We start from the raw sequence: 16,841 nt of genomic DNA, 5'->3' as shown, positions 1-16,841 counted from the left end.
GATCAAGGTAATGCTGGCCTCATAAAATGAGTTTGGAAGTTTTCCTTCCGTTTTTCTTTTTTTTTTTTTTTTTGGGGGGGGGTGGGGTGGGGAACAGTTTCAGAACACTAAGTGTTAATTATTCTTTAAATGTTTGGTAGAATCCCCTGTGAAGTCATCTGACCCTGGGCTCTTATTTTTTGGGAGATTTTTGGTTACTGCTTCAATTTCCTTATTGGTTATGGTTCTGTTCAGATTTTTTATTTCTTCCTTGTTCAGTTTTGGTAGTTTATACATCTGTAGGAATGCAAGCATTTCTTCCAGATTTTCTAATTTGCTGGACTATAGTCATTCATAATATGTTCTTATAATTGTTTGTATTTCTTTGGTGTTGGCTCTGATCTCTCCTCTTTTGTTCATAATTTTATTAATTTGGGTCCTTGGTATTTCCTTTTTGATAAGTCTAGCCAGGAGGTTATCACTCTTGTTAATTCTTTCAAAGAACAAGCTCCTAGTTTTGTTGATATGTTCTACTGATCTTTTGATTTTTAATTCATTTATTTCAGCTCTGATCTTTAGTATTTCTCTTATCCTCCTGAGTTTAGACTATATTTGCTGTTATTTCTCCAGCTCCTTTAGGTGTAGGGTTAGGTTATGTATTTGAGAACTTTCTGGTTTCATGAAAAAGGCTTGTATTTCTCTATACTGTCCTCTTAGGACCACCTTTGCAGCATCCCAAAGATTTTAAACAGTTGTGTTATCATTTTCATTTATTTCCATGATTTTTTAAAATTCTTGTTTAATTTCCTGGTTGACCCATTCATTCTTTAGTAGGATGCTCCTTAGCCTCCATGTATTTGAATTCTTTCTAGATTTCCTCTTATGATTGGGTTTTAATTTCAAACATTGTTGCCTGAAAATATGCAGGGAATGATCCCAAACATTTGGTATCAGTTGAGACCTGATTTGTGGCTGAGGATGTGTTCTATTCTGGAGAATGTTCCTTATACACTAGAGACAGATGTGTATTCTGTTGCTTTGGAATGAAATGTTCTGAATATATCTGTAATGTCTATCTGGCCTACTGTGTCATTTAAAGCCTTTATTTACTTGTTGATTTTTTCTTAGATGATCTGTCCATTTCAGTTAGGGGGGTGTTAAAGTCCCTTAGTATTATTCTATAATTGTGGATGTGTTTCTTTGATTTTTTTTAATCCAATGGTTTATATAATTGGCTGCATACATGTTAGGGGCATTAGATATTTAAAATTGTTAGATCTTCTTGTTGGATAGACCTTTTAAGTATGATAGAGTGTCCTTCTCATCTTTTATTATAGTCTTTGGTTTAAAATATAATTTGTCTGACATAAGAATTGCCACTTCTGTTTTCTTTTCATGTCCATTAGCATGGTAAATTGTTCTCCACCCTCACTCTAAATCTGGAGGTTTCTTTGGGTCTAAAATGAGTCTCTTGCAGACAGAATATCTATGGGTCTAATTTTTTTTATCCAATCTGATACCTTGGGTCTTTTGATTAGGGCATTTAGCCCATTTACATTCAGGCTAAACTATTGAAAAATATGAATTTAGTACCTTTGTATTGGCTGCAAGGTGACTGTTACTGTGTACAGTCTTTGTTCCTTTGTGGTCTATGTTACTTTTAGGCTCTCTCCTTGCTTAGAGGACCCTTTTCCATATTTCCTGTAGGGCTGGTTTGGTGTTTGCAAATTCTTTTAGTTTTTGTTTGTCCTGGAAGTTTTTTTCTCTCCTCCTATTTTCAATTACAGCCTAGTTGAATATAGTATTCTTGGTTGCATACTTTTCTCATTTAGTGCTTTGGATATATCATGCCAGTAGATTCTGGCCTTCTAGGTCTCTGTGGATAGATCTGCTGCCAATCTAATATTTCTATTATTGTAGGTTACAAACTTCTTGTCCTGAGCTACTTTCAGGATTTTCTCTTTGTCTCTGAGACTTATAAATTTTACTGTTAGATAATGGGGTGTTGACCTATTTTTATGGATTTGGAGGGGGTTCTCTGTGTCTGCTGGATTTTGATGTGTATTTCCTTCCCCAAATTAGGAATATACTCTGCTTTAATTTGCTCCAATATGCCTTCTGCTCCCCTTTTACTTCTGCTATCCTAATTATTCTAATATAATTTCATTTCATGGTATCACTTATCTCTTGAATTCTGCCCCTTGTGGTCCAGTAGCTGTTTATCTCTCTTTTTCTAAGCTTCTTTATTCTCCATCATTTGTTCTTCTATGTCACAAATTCTCTCTCCTGCCTTATTTATCCTGCAGTTAGAGTCTCCATTTTTTATTGTACCTCATTAATAACCTTTTTGGTTTCAACTTGGTTAGATTTTAATTCTTTTGTATCTCCAGAAAGAGATTCTGAAGTACACGCTATGCTTACCTCAAGCCCAGCTAGTATCTTTATAATCGTCGTTCTGAGCTCTAGTCCCAATATCTTACTAATGTCTGTTTTGGTTAGGACCATGACAGTCAGTACTGAGTCTTGTTCTTTTTTTTTTTTTTTTTTGAGGTGAGTTTTTCCATTTTATCATATTTTTTCCCAGAGAAGAATAGATGAATGAAAGAACAAAATTCTAAAATGGTAACAATGGTACCAGAAAAATATACACCAAGCAAATCAGAAGAGACTTGGATCTGGGGGAAAAAATAAAGAAAAAAAAAAAAGAATATGATCAGGCTAGTGAATAGAACAGAGCCACACACTAGATTTTGGCTGTATTTTAGTCTGTTAGAAGAAAAGACCTCCCAAAATTTTAAAGAAAAGAAAACTTATAAATATATAAAAATACAGGCAAATACAATGAAGGGATGGACTATGACTCTAAAGAAGAAAAATTTAAAAATATTTTTAAAAAGGGAGGCTTGGATGACTATGTATTACCCCTTTGGACCATCTTTTAGGTATCCAATAAGTTTTGGACCTAAGTGTCTTCATTCTCATTGGTTTCCATGAACTGTTTAAGTTCTTCTTCGATTTCCTGGTTTATCCAAACATTCTTGAACAGGATGGTCGTTAGCATCCAAGTGTTCAAATTCCTGTCAAACTCTTTCTTGTGATTGATTTCCAGTTTCAAAGCATTGTGGTCTGAGAATATGCAGGGGATAATCTCAATATTTTGATATCAGTTGAGTTCTGATTTGTGACCCGGTATGTGTATTTTTCTGGAGAAAGATCCTTTTGCACTAGAGAAGAATGAGTATTCTGTTGTCTTAGGGTAGAATGTTCTGTATATATCTATGAGGTCCATCTGATCAAATGTGTTACTCAAAGCTCTTCTTTCTTTGTTGATCTTCTGCTTGGATCATCTGTCTGTTACTGAGAGTGGCATGTTAAGATCCCCTACTATTAATGTATTCATACATTATGACTCTACCTTGATTAACAGTTGTCCTATGTAGTTAGCTGCTCCCGTATTGGGGGCATAAATATTTACAATTTTTAGATCTTCTTGGTGGATAGACCCTTTAATAATGATGCTGTCTTCTTTATCTCTGACTACAGCCTTTAGTTTAAAAAGTATAATTTATCTGATATGATAATTGCTACCTCAGCTTTCTTTTGAGGCCCGTTGGCATGAAAGACTGTTCTCCATCTCTTCACTTTCAGTCTGGATGTATCCTTAGGTTCAAAATGGGTCGCTTGTAGACAACATATGTATGGGTCCTGTTGTTTTATCCAGTTTGCAACTTTGTGCCATTTATGAGAACTTTTAGGCCATTCACTTTGAGAGTGATTATTGAAAGATACGTTTTTATTGACATCATGTTGCCTGTGAAGTCCTTATTTCTATAGATTGTCTCTGTAAATTTCTGTTCTATGTTACTCCTGGGTTCCTTCTTCTTTTATAGAACCCCCCTTAATATTTCTTGTAGTGTCCCCCTTTAATATTTCTTGTAGTGCCAGCTTGGTGGTCTTATACTCTTTTAAATCTTGCTGGTTTTAGAAGATTTTTATCTCTCCATTTAATCTGAATGTCAGCTTTACTGGATAAATTATTCTTGGCTGCATTTTCTTTTCATTTAGTGCCCTGAACACATCTTACCAGCCCTTTCTGGCTTGCTAGGTTTCTGTGGACAGGTCTGATGTTATTCTGATGGGTCTTCCTCTGTACATAAGGAATCTCTTCCTCCAGCTGCTCTAAAGAGCTCCTGTCAAAAATTATGATTCATCAGTTTCACAATCAGGTGTTTAGAGGTCTTTCTAGATTATGTGATCTTGGGGGGATGACCTTTCTACCTCTAGGACATGAACGCTGGTTCCAGTCCCCAGATTGGGAAAATTTTCATGGAGAATTTGTTCAACTATATCTCCTAATCTTCCTTTTTTCTCCTCCCCCCTCAGGAATTCCTATAATGCTGATGTTGGAACGTTTCATGGCATCATTTGTTTCCCTAATTCTGTTTTCAGAATTTCTGTTGTTCCCAGCCTCCTCCTGATCCTTTTTCTCTATCAGTTTGTCCTCTAGATCACTAATTCTATTTTCTGCCTCAGTTACCCTACCTGTTAGAGAATTTAGATTAGATTGGAACTCATTGATAGCATTTTTAACTTCTTCTGGGTGGCTTTCACTTCTGTCCTAATCGATTCCATGTTGTCATTGATGGTTTTCTCCACTCTATCCTAGCCATTACCTGGATAAAAGTTACCCTGAAGTCCCTTTCCAACATACTGTTTAGGTCCATATCCAATAGCTCTGAAGGAGAGGGCACAGTCTCTGAATTGTTCCTCCTCTTAGTCATTTTGGTGAGAGATGACTGAGAGGATGTGTAGCTGAATGTATCAACAATGATCCAAGCAAGGTGTACCCTGAAATGCTTCTAAGCAATTGGGAGTCCCCACCAAAAAGAAAGAAAAAAGGGGGAAAAAAAAGAGAAAGAGAGAGACAGAAAAAAGATAAAAAAGAGAAGACTCAGCTAGGATGGGCCCCAAAGCTAAGATTTATAAAGTATACAAACAAAAATGTACAAACAAAGAAACCAACAAGATAAATGACAAGAAAAAGAGAACCCAGCCAAAATGAACCCCAAGTATAAGATTTATAGAATACCAGAACAAAAACAAATACAGAGAAACTCTGACAGAAGAAAAAACTAGGAGGGTGGTTATAAAACCTCAGTGGGGGTGATGAAGGTTATTTTGATTCTTCCTGGGTGTATCTTGATATCTTTTTAAAGGACTCAACTTTCCTGAAATAAAGGGGGATTAAAACTGGTTTATATATAAGGGTAGTATTGATTGGGGAAAGAGGATTACCTTGAAGCTTATCTCTACAAGTATATTAAAAAAATAGAAAAACAAAAGAAAAACACAGGTATATGTATCAAAAAAGTTTAAGTTAAAAGTTTATTATGGAATTTGTTGTATTGAGCCTCTCATTTTTGTGATGATAAATAGGTTAAGAAAATTTAAAAAAAAATTAAAAAGAAGGAGAATAGTGAGAATGAATTTAAAAAGGAATTCATAACATAGGAAGTTGTTTGAAAAAGAAAGAAAAAAAGTAACAAAAAAGGGGGGGTGTCTGGGTGGCTCAGTGAGTTAAAGCCTCTGCCTTCAGCTCAGGTCATGATCCCAGGGTCCTCCTCTCTCTGCCTTTCTGCCTACTTGTGATCTCTGCCAAATAAATAAGTAAAATCTTTAAAAAAGGAGGGGGATGTGATCAGCCAGGAGGCTAGAACAAAGCCATATACCAGATTTAGGGTATATTTTGGTCTGTTAGAAGAAACTATATCTCAAAATTTTAAACTAATAAAAAATATGTATATATGTATATATATGTGTATATATATGTGTATATTGATACATATATATATGTAATTGATACATATATATATACACATATATATATATACATATATACACACGCACACACACACAAATAATTTTAAATACAATGAAGGGCTAGAACATGACTAAAAATGAAAATTGAAAAAAAGATCTTTTTGGTTTTATTTAGTTTTTATTATGTTATGTTAGACACCATACAGCATGTCATTAGTTGTTTTTTTTTTTAACTTTTATTTATTTTTTAAAAGTTTCTTTTCAGTGTTCCAGAATTCATTGTTTATGCACCCCACCCAGTACTCCATGCAATATGTGCCCTCCATAGTACCCACCACCAGGCTCATCCAAACTCCCCCCTCCCCCCTCAAAACCCTCCATATGTTTCTCAGAGTCCACAGGCTCTCATGGCTCATCTCCCCCTCCTATTTCCTCCAACTCCCCTCTCCTCTCCATCTCCACATGTCTTCCATATTATTCCTTATGCTCCACAAATAAGCAAAACCATATGATAATTGACACTCTCTGCTTGACTTATTTAACTCAGCATAATCTCTTCCAGTCCCATCTAAATTGATACAAAAGTTGGGTATTCATCCTTTCTGAAGGAGGCATAATACTCCATAGTATATATGGGCCATATCTTCTTTATCCATTTGTCTGTTGAAGGGCATCTTGGTTCTTTCCACTGTTTGTGACTGTGTCCATTGCTGCTAGTTTTTGATGTAGTGTTCCATGATTCATTGTTTATGTATAACACCCAGTGCTCCATGCAATATGTGCCCTCCTTAATAAAAAAGGAATTGATAAAATAAGATGTTGATTAATCTAAGAAAGAAGAAAAATTAAAAAATAATATATATATGAAAAAATAAAGAAAATTTAAAAATTAACTTCAGAAGACTAAAGAATCATGGGAAAAAAGCCGTGAATTATATGTACTGTGTTCCCCTAGCATGGAGTTTTTCTGTTCTTGATCAGTAAACTTAGCTTGTTTGGGTTTTCTGACAGATTTTCTGGCGGGGGGGGGGGCTGTTGCAGTGTTTCTCAAATGTCTTTGTCCAAGGTGGAATTACACTACCCCTGCTAGGAGCCAACCTAACTAATCTGCTCAGGTTTGCCCTAGGTAGCTTTGGTTTCCTGAAAGCTTTCTGTACACCTTTGTAGGAGGAGAATGAAAATGGCAGCCTCCCAATCTCTGGCCACAGAGGAGCTGAGAACTTGGGGCCCCACTCCTCAGTGAGCTCTCAGAGAAAAGCAGTCAATTACTGCTGTCTCCCTGATCTCTGACTGCACTCTGTGCTCACCCTTCCTGTGACCAAGTGTTTCTTTCTCTGGCACACAATCTCATTTGGGGTTTCCAAACCCAGTAGATTCCTGTGGTGGACTCCCGTGCCACTCCTGGGGGAGGGAGGTGCATCTCCTCAGATCTGCCTTTATTGGGTTCCTGCTCGAAGAGTCGTGGCCTGACTGTGCCATGGATTATGGTTTATTGCAACCCTGAGCTGAGAGCTCATTCCCTGGCTCCTTTTTGCATCCAGTTTCCCTGCTTTGACACCTGAGACCTCTGCCACACTAGAGTACCCCTGGTTTTTCTGTGTCATTGAGTGTCCTGAGACCACACTGTGCCCGTGAATGTTACACCCCCTCTTAGCCACTGGAGTGATGTCCCTCAGTGTAGCATACTTCTAAACATTCTGATTTTGTGCTCTGATGCTCTGTCATTTGCCAGTAGCCAGCTGACCAAGGCTTCCTCCCACCATGGTCTATCTTCCCAAATATCACCTTGGATTCACAACTTCACATGTCCTACTTTCCAGAAAGTTGTTGCTTTTCTGTTTATAGAATTGATCTTATTCTTTTCTTTGATCTCCTTTTGAGTTTGTATGGGCTCACAGTGGTTTGGTATCTAGCTGAGTTCCTCGGACCAGATGACATTTAGGTCTCCAAATTCTCTGCCATCATGTTGCTCCCTCAATCATAATATTCTCATAATTGTTTGTATTTCTTCAGTGTTGATTGTGATAGCTCCTCTTTAATTCATGATTTTATTTATTTGGGTCCCCCCTCTCTCATTTTGATAAGTCTGTTTAGAGGTGTATAAATCTTACTATTTCTTTCAAAGAACCAATTACTAGCTTCATTGATCTGTTCTATTGTTTTTTTTTTTAATTTCTATATCTTTGACATTTTCTCTCAATTTTATTATCTCTCTTACTCTGCTGGATTTAGCTTTATTTGCTCATCTTTTCCAGTTCCTTTAGGTATAAGTTTAGGTTGTGTATTTCAGACTTTTCTTGCTTCTTGAGAAAGCCCTGCATTGCTATATTCTTCCCTCTTAGGACCACCTTTGCTGCATCCTAAAAGTTCTTAACAGTGTTGATTTCATTTTCATTTGCCTCATTTATTCTTTAGTACGCTGCTCTTTAACCTCTATGTATTTTATTCTTTCAAAATTATTTTATTGTGGTTGACTTCATGTTTTTTTTTAAGATTTTATTTATTTATATGACAGAGAGAGAGAGAGAGAGAGAGATCACAAATAGGCAGAGAGGCAGTCAGAGAGAGGGGGAAGCAGGCCCCCTGCTGAGCAGAGAGCCCAATGTAGGACTCAATCCCAGGACCCTGAGATCATGACCTGAGCTGAAGGCAGAGGTTTTAACCATTGAGCCACCCAGGCGCCCTGGCTTCATGTTTTAAAACATTGTGGTCAAAAATATGCATTGAATAGTCTCAATCTTTTTGTACCATTTGAGACCTTATTTTTGACCTAGGATGTGATTTGTTCTGACAAATATTCCATATATACTCGAGAAAAATGTGTATTCTGTTGCTTTAAGATTAAATGCTCTTAATATATCTGTTAAGTCTATTTGATCCAGTGTGTCCTTGTTTCCTTGTTAATCTTCTGCTTAGATGATCTGTCCATGGCTCTGAGTGTGGTTTTAAAATCCCCTGCATGATTGTATTATTATCAATGAGTTTCTTTAATTTTGTTATTAATTTTTTATACATCTTGCTGCTTCCAGTTTAGGGGCATATTGTACATGTAAAATTAGTTTTATACTGTATGTTAACTAATCAGAATTAAAAACTGTAAAAAAGAAATATAAGATGATACTTTGAGGAGTTAACATTCTATTAGGATTAAATGATATATCCAAATAAAATGTCCAATACAGTCTGGCACCTAAGTAATATTTAACAAATTTTAATTGTTTTCATAATTAATATTAAAAATATACTATACACCCACATTTAAATACCAAATCTGTGAGAAGAGGAGTTAAGATGGTAGGGGAGTAGGGAACCCTAAGTTTGTCTGGTTCCTGGAATTCAGCTAGATAGTTATCAAATAATTCTGAACACCTGTAAAACCAATCAGAGATCTAGAAAAGAAATGCTGCATTTCTAGAAATAGAAAAGTGACCACTTTTTGGAAGGTAGGAAGTCTGGAGAATTGAATTTGGGGTGACACACTGAGGCTATGGGAGAGGGAAGGGAGCTGCCTTAAGGAGGCTACTGCAAAGTATTATAAACATCAGAGTACAAAACTGGAACTTTTTGAACTGTGAAGATATTCTCCTCCCTACCCTGGGAGGAACACTGTGGGTTCATGCTGCCAGAGTCCATAAAATTTGGAGACTTGAAACTCAGTTGTGTGTCTGAGATAAAAATGTTCATTCACAGGCTGGGTGAACACCACGTTATGATGGAAACCAGAGAGACAAGAGTGATTGGCTGTTTTTCTGTGAGGACTCACTGTAGAGTAGAGGGTGCAAAATTTTAGGTCCAGGGATAGAGAGTGGGACCCTGCCATTATCATCCTGCCAATAAGTGCTGAAAGCCTTCAAGGAGCATAACAGCACCACATTGTGAACTCCACAGCCACAATCAATGAGTCTGGCCCCCTGGCAAGAGAGATACACTTCCACAAGTTTGAGGGAACCTGAGATTCAGCACAAAATGCCTCTCCCCCAGAAGACTAGATAGATAGAAGATAGATGATAGATAGATAGATAGATAGATAGATAGATACAGACAGATATCCACATACCAACCAGTGCTCATTAGGAAAAATGCACTCCTTAATATTCATCACTTGTTTTTTTTTGTTTTTGTTTTGTTTTGTTTTGCCAGAGAGGTTTAATTTATTGAAGAAACTGAAAAAGTTGGAGATAAATGGATTGTGGAGTACAAGAGAGGTTTACCTTTGGGGTGAGCATTATGCATACAAATTTAATTCCTATTTTATAAATTTCTATTTTTGTTGGCAGACATGTTCATATTAAACAACAAATAATTAAGAAATTAGCTAAAATTGATCACAAAATAATGAGACATTTAAAATATGATACAGAGAAATAGTAAAACAAAAGAGGTTGCAAACAATTAAGTTGAAGCCGAAAACAAAAGGATAACACATACTATGTATACTTCCTTCACTTTCTGAATTGGAGAGGAGTACAATGACTTTAAAAGATATTTATAATAGACTTAAATAGAAACATTATATAAAAACAAAATAGTGCGCGTCTTTTAAAAATCAGATTCTTGGGATGCCTGGGTGGCTCAGTTGGTTGGACGACTGCCTTCGGCTCAGGTCATGATCCCGGAGTCCCGGAATCAAGTCCCGCATCGGGCTCCCAGCTCCATGGGGAGTCTGCTTCTCCCTCTGACCTTCTCCTCGCTCATGCTCTCTCTCACTGTCTCTCTCTCTCAAATAAATAAATAAAATCTTAAAAAAATAAAAATAAAAATAAAAATAAAAATCAGATTCTTATTCTATAAGGACCCACAGGAATATTTGTACCAACATTTCTGTAAAACACTTAGCTGACCTTCTTTTCAGTGATTCTTTTAAGTCTCACATTTCCAGGTAGATTTCTTGAGGCAAAAGCAGAACCCAAAGTTTATATTAGTGTTTTTTTCCTCATTGTTTCCAGTCCAAATTTATTTTCTGTAATCCTTTCCAAAGGGATAGATGAGTAGTTCTAAACCTTGACTTCATGTTAGAATCACCAGGAGAGATTTTTAAAAATGTGATGTTCATGCCCACTTCAGGTCAATTAAATCATTATCTCTGGCATTGGGTCATCACTTGTTTAACTATCACTCAACCCCTCCTGCCTAACTCTGGTAATCATCAGGTATTTTCTCTAAAATCAAGAATCTGTTTCTGGATTTCTTTCTCTCTTTCTTTCCCTTTGCTCAATGTTTTGTTCCTAAAGTTCCCCATAAGTGATATTATATGGTAGTTCTCTCTCTTATTTTGCTTAACATAATACTCTCTAGCTGAATCCATGCTGTTGCAAATAGCAAGATTTCATTCTTTTCATGGCTACATAATATTTCATTATATATTCTTATGTATTCAGGTTTCTCTCTTTTTTTTATTTTTTATTTGTTTTCAGCATAACAATATTCATTATTTTTGCACCACACCCAGTGCTCCATGCAATCCATGCCCTCTATAATACCCACTACCTGGTACCCCGACCTCCCACTCCCCGCCCCTTCAAAACCCTCAGATTGTTTTTCAGAGTCCATAGTCTCTCATGGTTCACCTCCCCTTCCAATTTCCCGCAACTCCCTTCTCCTCTCTATCTCCCCTTGTCCTCCATGCTATTTGTTATGCTCCACAAATAAGTGAAACGATATGATAATTGACTCTCTCTGCTTGACTTATTTCACTCAGCATAATCTTTTCCAGTCCCATCCATGTTGCTACAAAAGTTGGGTATTCGTCCTTTCTGATGGAAGCATAATACTCCATAGTGTATATGGACCACATCTCCCTTATCCATTCATCCGTTGAAGGGCATCTTGGTTCTTTCCACAGTTTGTCGACTGTGGCCATTGCTGCTAAAAACATTCGGGTACAGATGGCCTTTCTTTTCTCTACATCTGTATCCTTGGGGTAAATACCCAGTAGTGCAATGGCAGGGTCATAGGGAAGTTCTATTTTTAATTTCTTGAGGAATCTCCACACGGTTCTCCAAAGAGGCTGCACCAACTTGCATTCCCACCAACAGTGGAAGAGGGTTCCCCTTTCTCCACATCCCCTCCAACACATGTTGTTTCCTGTCTTGCTAATTTTGGCCATTCTAACTGGTGTAAGGTGATATCTCAATGTGGTTTTAATTTGAATCTCCCTGATGGCTAGTGATGATAAACATTTCTTCATGTGTCTGGTCTCTTTGATTAGTTTTGAGTTATTTTTGTTCATGTCCTAAGAAAGTTGTCCAGTCTCTTTCTTTTACATGTTGGTGTCCTGTCTTCCCAACACTATTTTTTGAAGAAACTCTTTTTCCTTTGGACATTATTTCCTGATTTGTTAGAAATTAATTGACCATATAGTTTTGGGTTCATTTCTGGATTTTCTATTCTGTTCCATTGACCTATGTGTCTGTTTTTGTGCCAGTGCCATACTGTCTTGATCACTACAACTTTGTAATATAACTTGAAGTCCAAAATTGACATACTTCCAGCTTTGCTTTTCTTTTTCTAGATTACTGTGGCTATTCAGCATCTTTTGTGGTTCTCTACACATTTTAAGATTATTTGTTCTAGTCCTTGAGATATGCTGTTTCTATTTTGATAGGAATGTCATTAAATGTGTACATTGCCTTTGGGCAGTGTAGACATTTTAACAATATTTGTTCTTACAAGCCATGAACATGGAATGTCTTTCCATTTCTTTGTGTCATCTTCAATTTCTTTCATCAGTCTTTTATAGATTTTAGTGTACTGGTCTTTCACATATTTAATTAGGTTTGTTCCTGTATGTCTTGTTTGTTTGTTTGTTTGTTTGTTTGTTTTGCTGCAATTATAAATCAGATTGCTTTTTTAGTTTATCTTTCTGCTACTTCATTATTGGTATATAGAAATGCAACAGATTCTGTCTACTGATTTTTTTTATTCTGTGACATTACTGAATTCATTTATCACTTCTAGCAGTTTTTTCATGGGTTCTTTTAGGTTTTCTATATATAGTATCATGTTATCTGCAAATAGTGGAAGATAGACTTCTTCCATACTGATTTGGATTCCTTTTATTTCTTTTTGTTGTCTTATTGCTGTGGCTAGGACTTCCAGTATTGTGCTGAATAATAGTGATGAGAGTGGATATAATTGTCTTGTTCCTTACTGAGTGAAAGCTCTTATTTTTTCCTTATTTTTTTTTAATTATTTTATTATTATTTTTTTATTTCCAGCATAACAGTATTCATTATTTTTGCACCACACCCCGTGCTCCATGCAATCCGTGCCCTCTATAATACCCACCACCTGGTACCCCAACCTCCCACCCCCCGTCCCTTCAAAACCCTCAGATTGTTTTTCAGAGTCCATAGTCTCTCATGGTTCACCTCCCCTTCCAATTTCCCCCAACTCCCTTCTCCACTCTAAGTCCCCATGTCCTCCATGCTATTTGTTATGCTCCACAAATAAGTGAAACCATATGATAATTGACTCTCTCTGCTTGACTTATTTCACTCAGCATAATCTCTTCCAGTCCCGTCCATGTTGCTACAAAAGTTGGGTATTCATCCTTTCTGATGGAGGCATAATACTCTATCCCCAGGGGTACAGGTCTGTGAATCACCAGGTTTACACACTTCACAGCACTCACCAAAGCACATACCCTCCCCAATGTCCATAATCCCACCCCCTTCTCCCAAAACCCCTCCCCCCAGCAACCCTCAGTTTGTTTTGTGAGATTAAAAGTCACTTATGGTTTGTCTCCCTCCCAATCCCATCTTGTTTCATTTATTCTTCTCCTACCCACTTAAGCCCCCATGCTGCATCACCACTTCCTCATATCAGGGAGATCATATGATAGTTGTCTTTCTCTGCTTGACTTATTTCGCTAAGCATGATACGCTCTAGTTCCATCCATGTTGTCGCAAATGGCAAGATTTCATTTCTTTTGATGGCTGCATAGTATTCCATTGTGTATATATACCACATCTTCTTGATCCATTCATCTGTTGATGGACATCTAGGTTCTTTCCATAGTTTGGCTATTGTGGACATTGCTGCTATAAACATTCGGGTGCATGTGCCCCTTTGGATCACTACGTTTGTATCCTTAGGGTAAATACCCAATAGTGCAATTGCTGGGTCATAGGGCAGTTCTATTTTCAACATTTTGAGGAACCTCCATGCTGTTTTCCAGAGTGGCTGCACCAGCTTGCATTCCCACAAACAGTGTAGGAGGGTTCCCCTTTCTCCGCATCCTCGCCAGCATCTGTCATTTCCTGACTTGTTGATTTTAGCCATTCTGACTGGTGTGAGGTGATATCTCATTGTGGTTTTGATTTGTATTTCCCTGATGCCGAGTGATATGGAGCACTTTTTCATGTGTCTGTTGGCCATCTGGATGTCTTCTTTGCAGAAATGTCTGTTCATGTCCTCTGCCCATTTCTTGATTGGATTATTTGTTCTTTGGGTGTTGAGTTTGCTAAGTTCTTTATAGATTCTGGACACTAGTCCTTTATCTGATATGTCATTTGCAAATATCTTCTCCCATTCTGTCAGTTGTCTTTTGATTTTGTTAAATGTTTCCTTTGCTGTGCAAAAGCTTTCGATCTTGATGAAATCCCAATAGTTCATTTTTGCCCTTGTTTCCCTTGCCTTTTGCGTTGTTCCTAGGAAGATGTTGCTGCGGTTGAGGTCAAAGAGGTTGCTGCCTGTGTTCTCCTCAAGGATTTTGATGGATTCCTTTCGCACATTGAGGTCCTTCATCCATTTTGAGTCTATTTTTGTGTGTTGTGTCAGGAAATGGTCAAATTTCATTTTTCTGCATGTGGCTGTCCAATTTTCCCAGCACCATTTATTGAAGAGGCTGTCTTTTTGCCATTGGACATTCTTTCCTGCTTTGTCGAAGATTAGTTGACCATAGAGTTGAGGGTCTATTTCTGGGCTCTCTATTCTGTTCCATTGATCTATGTGTCTGTTTTTGTGCCAGTACCATGCTGTCTTGATGACGACAGCTTTGTAATAGAGCTTGAAGTCCGGAATTGTGATGCCACCAACGTTGGCTTTCTTTTTCAATATCCCTTTGGCTATTCGAGGTCTTTTCTGGTTCCATATAAATTTTAGCATTATTTGTTCCATTTCTTTGAAAAAGATGGATGGTACTTTGATAGGAATTGCATTAAATGTGTAGATTGCTTTAGGTAGCATAGACATTTTCACAATATTTATTCTTCCAATCCAGGAGCATGGAACATTTTTCCATTTCTTTGTGTCTTCCTCAATTTCTTTCATGAGTACTTTATAGTTTTCTGAGTATAGATTCTGTGCCTCTTTGGTTAGGTTTATTCCTAGGTATCTTATGGTTTGGGGTGCAATTGTAAATGGGATTGACTCTTTAATTTCTCTTTCTTCTGTCTTGCTGTTGGTGTAGAGAAATGCAACTGATTTCTGTGCATTGATTTTATATCCTGACACTTTACTGAATTCCTGTATAAGTTCTAGCAGTTTTGGAGTAGAGTCTTTTGGGTTTTCCACATATAGTATCATATCATCTGCGAAGAGTGATAATTTGACTTCTTCTTTGCTGATTTGGATGCCTTTAATTTCCTTTTGTTGTCTGATTGCTGAGGCTAGGACCTCTAGTACTATGTTGAATAGCAGTGGTGATAATGGACATCCCTGCCGTGTTCCTGACCTTAGCGGAAAAGCTTTCAGTTTTTCTCCATTGAGAATGATATTTGCGGTGGGTTTTTCATAGATGGCTTTGATGATATTGAGGTATGTGCCCTCTATCCCTACACTTTGAAGAGTTTTGATCAGGAAGGGATGCTGTACTTTGTCAAATGCTTTTTCAGCATCTATTGAGAGTATCATATGGTTCTTGTTCTTTCTTTTATTGATGTGTTGTATCACATTGACTGATTTGCGGATGTTGAACCAACCTTGCAGCCCTGGAATAAATCCCACTTGGTCGTGGTGAATAATCTTTTTAATGTACTGTTGAATCCTATTGGCTAGTATTTTGTTGAGTATTTTCGCATCTGTGTTCATCAAGGATATCGGTCTATAGCTCTCTTTTTGGTGGGATCCTTGTCTGGTTTTAGGATCAAGGTGATGCTGGCCTCATAAAATGAGTTTGGAAGTTTTCCTTCCATTTCTATTTTTTGGAACAGTTTCAGGAGAATAGGAATTAGTTCTTCTTTAAATGTTTGGTAGAATTCCCCTGGGAAGCCGTCTGGCCCTGGGCTTTTGTTTGTTTGGAGATTTTTAATGACTGTTTCAATCTCCTTACTGGTTATGGGTCTGTTCAGGCTTTCTATTTCTTCCTGGTTCAGTTGTGGTAGTTTATATGTTTCTAGGAATGCATCCATTTCTTCCAGATTGTCAAATTTATTGGCGTAGAGTTGCTCATAGTATGTTCTTATAATAGTTTGTATTTCTTTGGTGTTAGTTGTGATCTCTCCTCTTTCATTCATGATTTTATTTATTTGGGTCCTTTCTCTTTTCTTTTTGATAAGTCGGGCCAGGGGTTTATCAATTTTATTAATTCTTTCAAAGAACCAGCTCCTAGTTTCGTTGATTTGTTCTATTGTTTTTTTGGTTTCTATTTCATTGATTTCTGCTCTGATCTTTATGATTTCTCTTCTCCTGCTGGGCTTAGGGTTTCTTTCTTGTTCTTTCTCCAGCTCCTTTAGGTGTAGGGTTAGGTTGTGTACCTGAGACCTTTCTTGTTTCTTGAGAAAGGCTTGTACCGCTATATATTTTCCTCTCAGGACTGCCTTTGTTGTGTCCCACAGATTTTGAACCGTTGTATTTTCATTATCATTTGTTTCCATGATTTTTTTCAATTCTTCTTTAATTTCCCGGTTGACCCATTCATTCTTTAGAAGGATGCTGTTTAGTCTCCATGTATTTGGGTTCTTTCCAAACTTCCTTTTGTGGTTGAGTTCTAGCTTTAGAGCATTGTGGTCTGAAAATATGCAGAGAATGATCCCAATCTTTTGATACCGGTTGAGTCCTGATTTAGGACCGAGGATGTGATCTATTCTGGAGAATGTTCC

General features: G+C 37.2%; 1 long non-coding RNA gene across 1 annotated transcript; it reads right to left on the bottom strand.

The window, feature by feature from the left end:
• Positions 1-563: 563 nt before the first annotated feature.
• Positions 564-10,995, bottom strand: LOC116582841. Its single transcript, XR_004282534.1, has 3 exons — positions 10,935-10,995; positions 7,442-7,446; positions 564-574 (listed from the first exon to the last, which is right to left on the bottom strand). It is a non-coding gene; the product is annotated as an uncharacterized LOC116582841 (long non-coding RNA).
• Between the last annotated feature and the right edge of the window lie 5,846 nt (positions 10,996-16,841).

The sequence above is a fragment of the Mustela erminea genome, chromosome X (assembly GCF_009829155.1).
Source record: "Mustela erminea isolate mMusErm1 chromosome X, mMusErm1.Pri, whole genome shotgun sequence".
Taxonomy (NCBI): domain Eukaryota; kingdom Metazoa; phylum Chordata; class Mammalia; order Carnivora; family Mustelidae; genus Mustela; species Mustela erminea.
The sequence above is the reverse complement of the archived record's forward strand: the minus strand, read 5'-3'. Positions and strand labels throughout refer to the sequence as shown.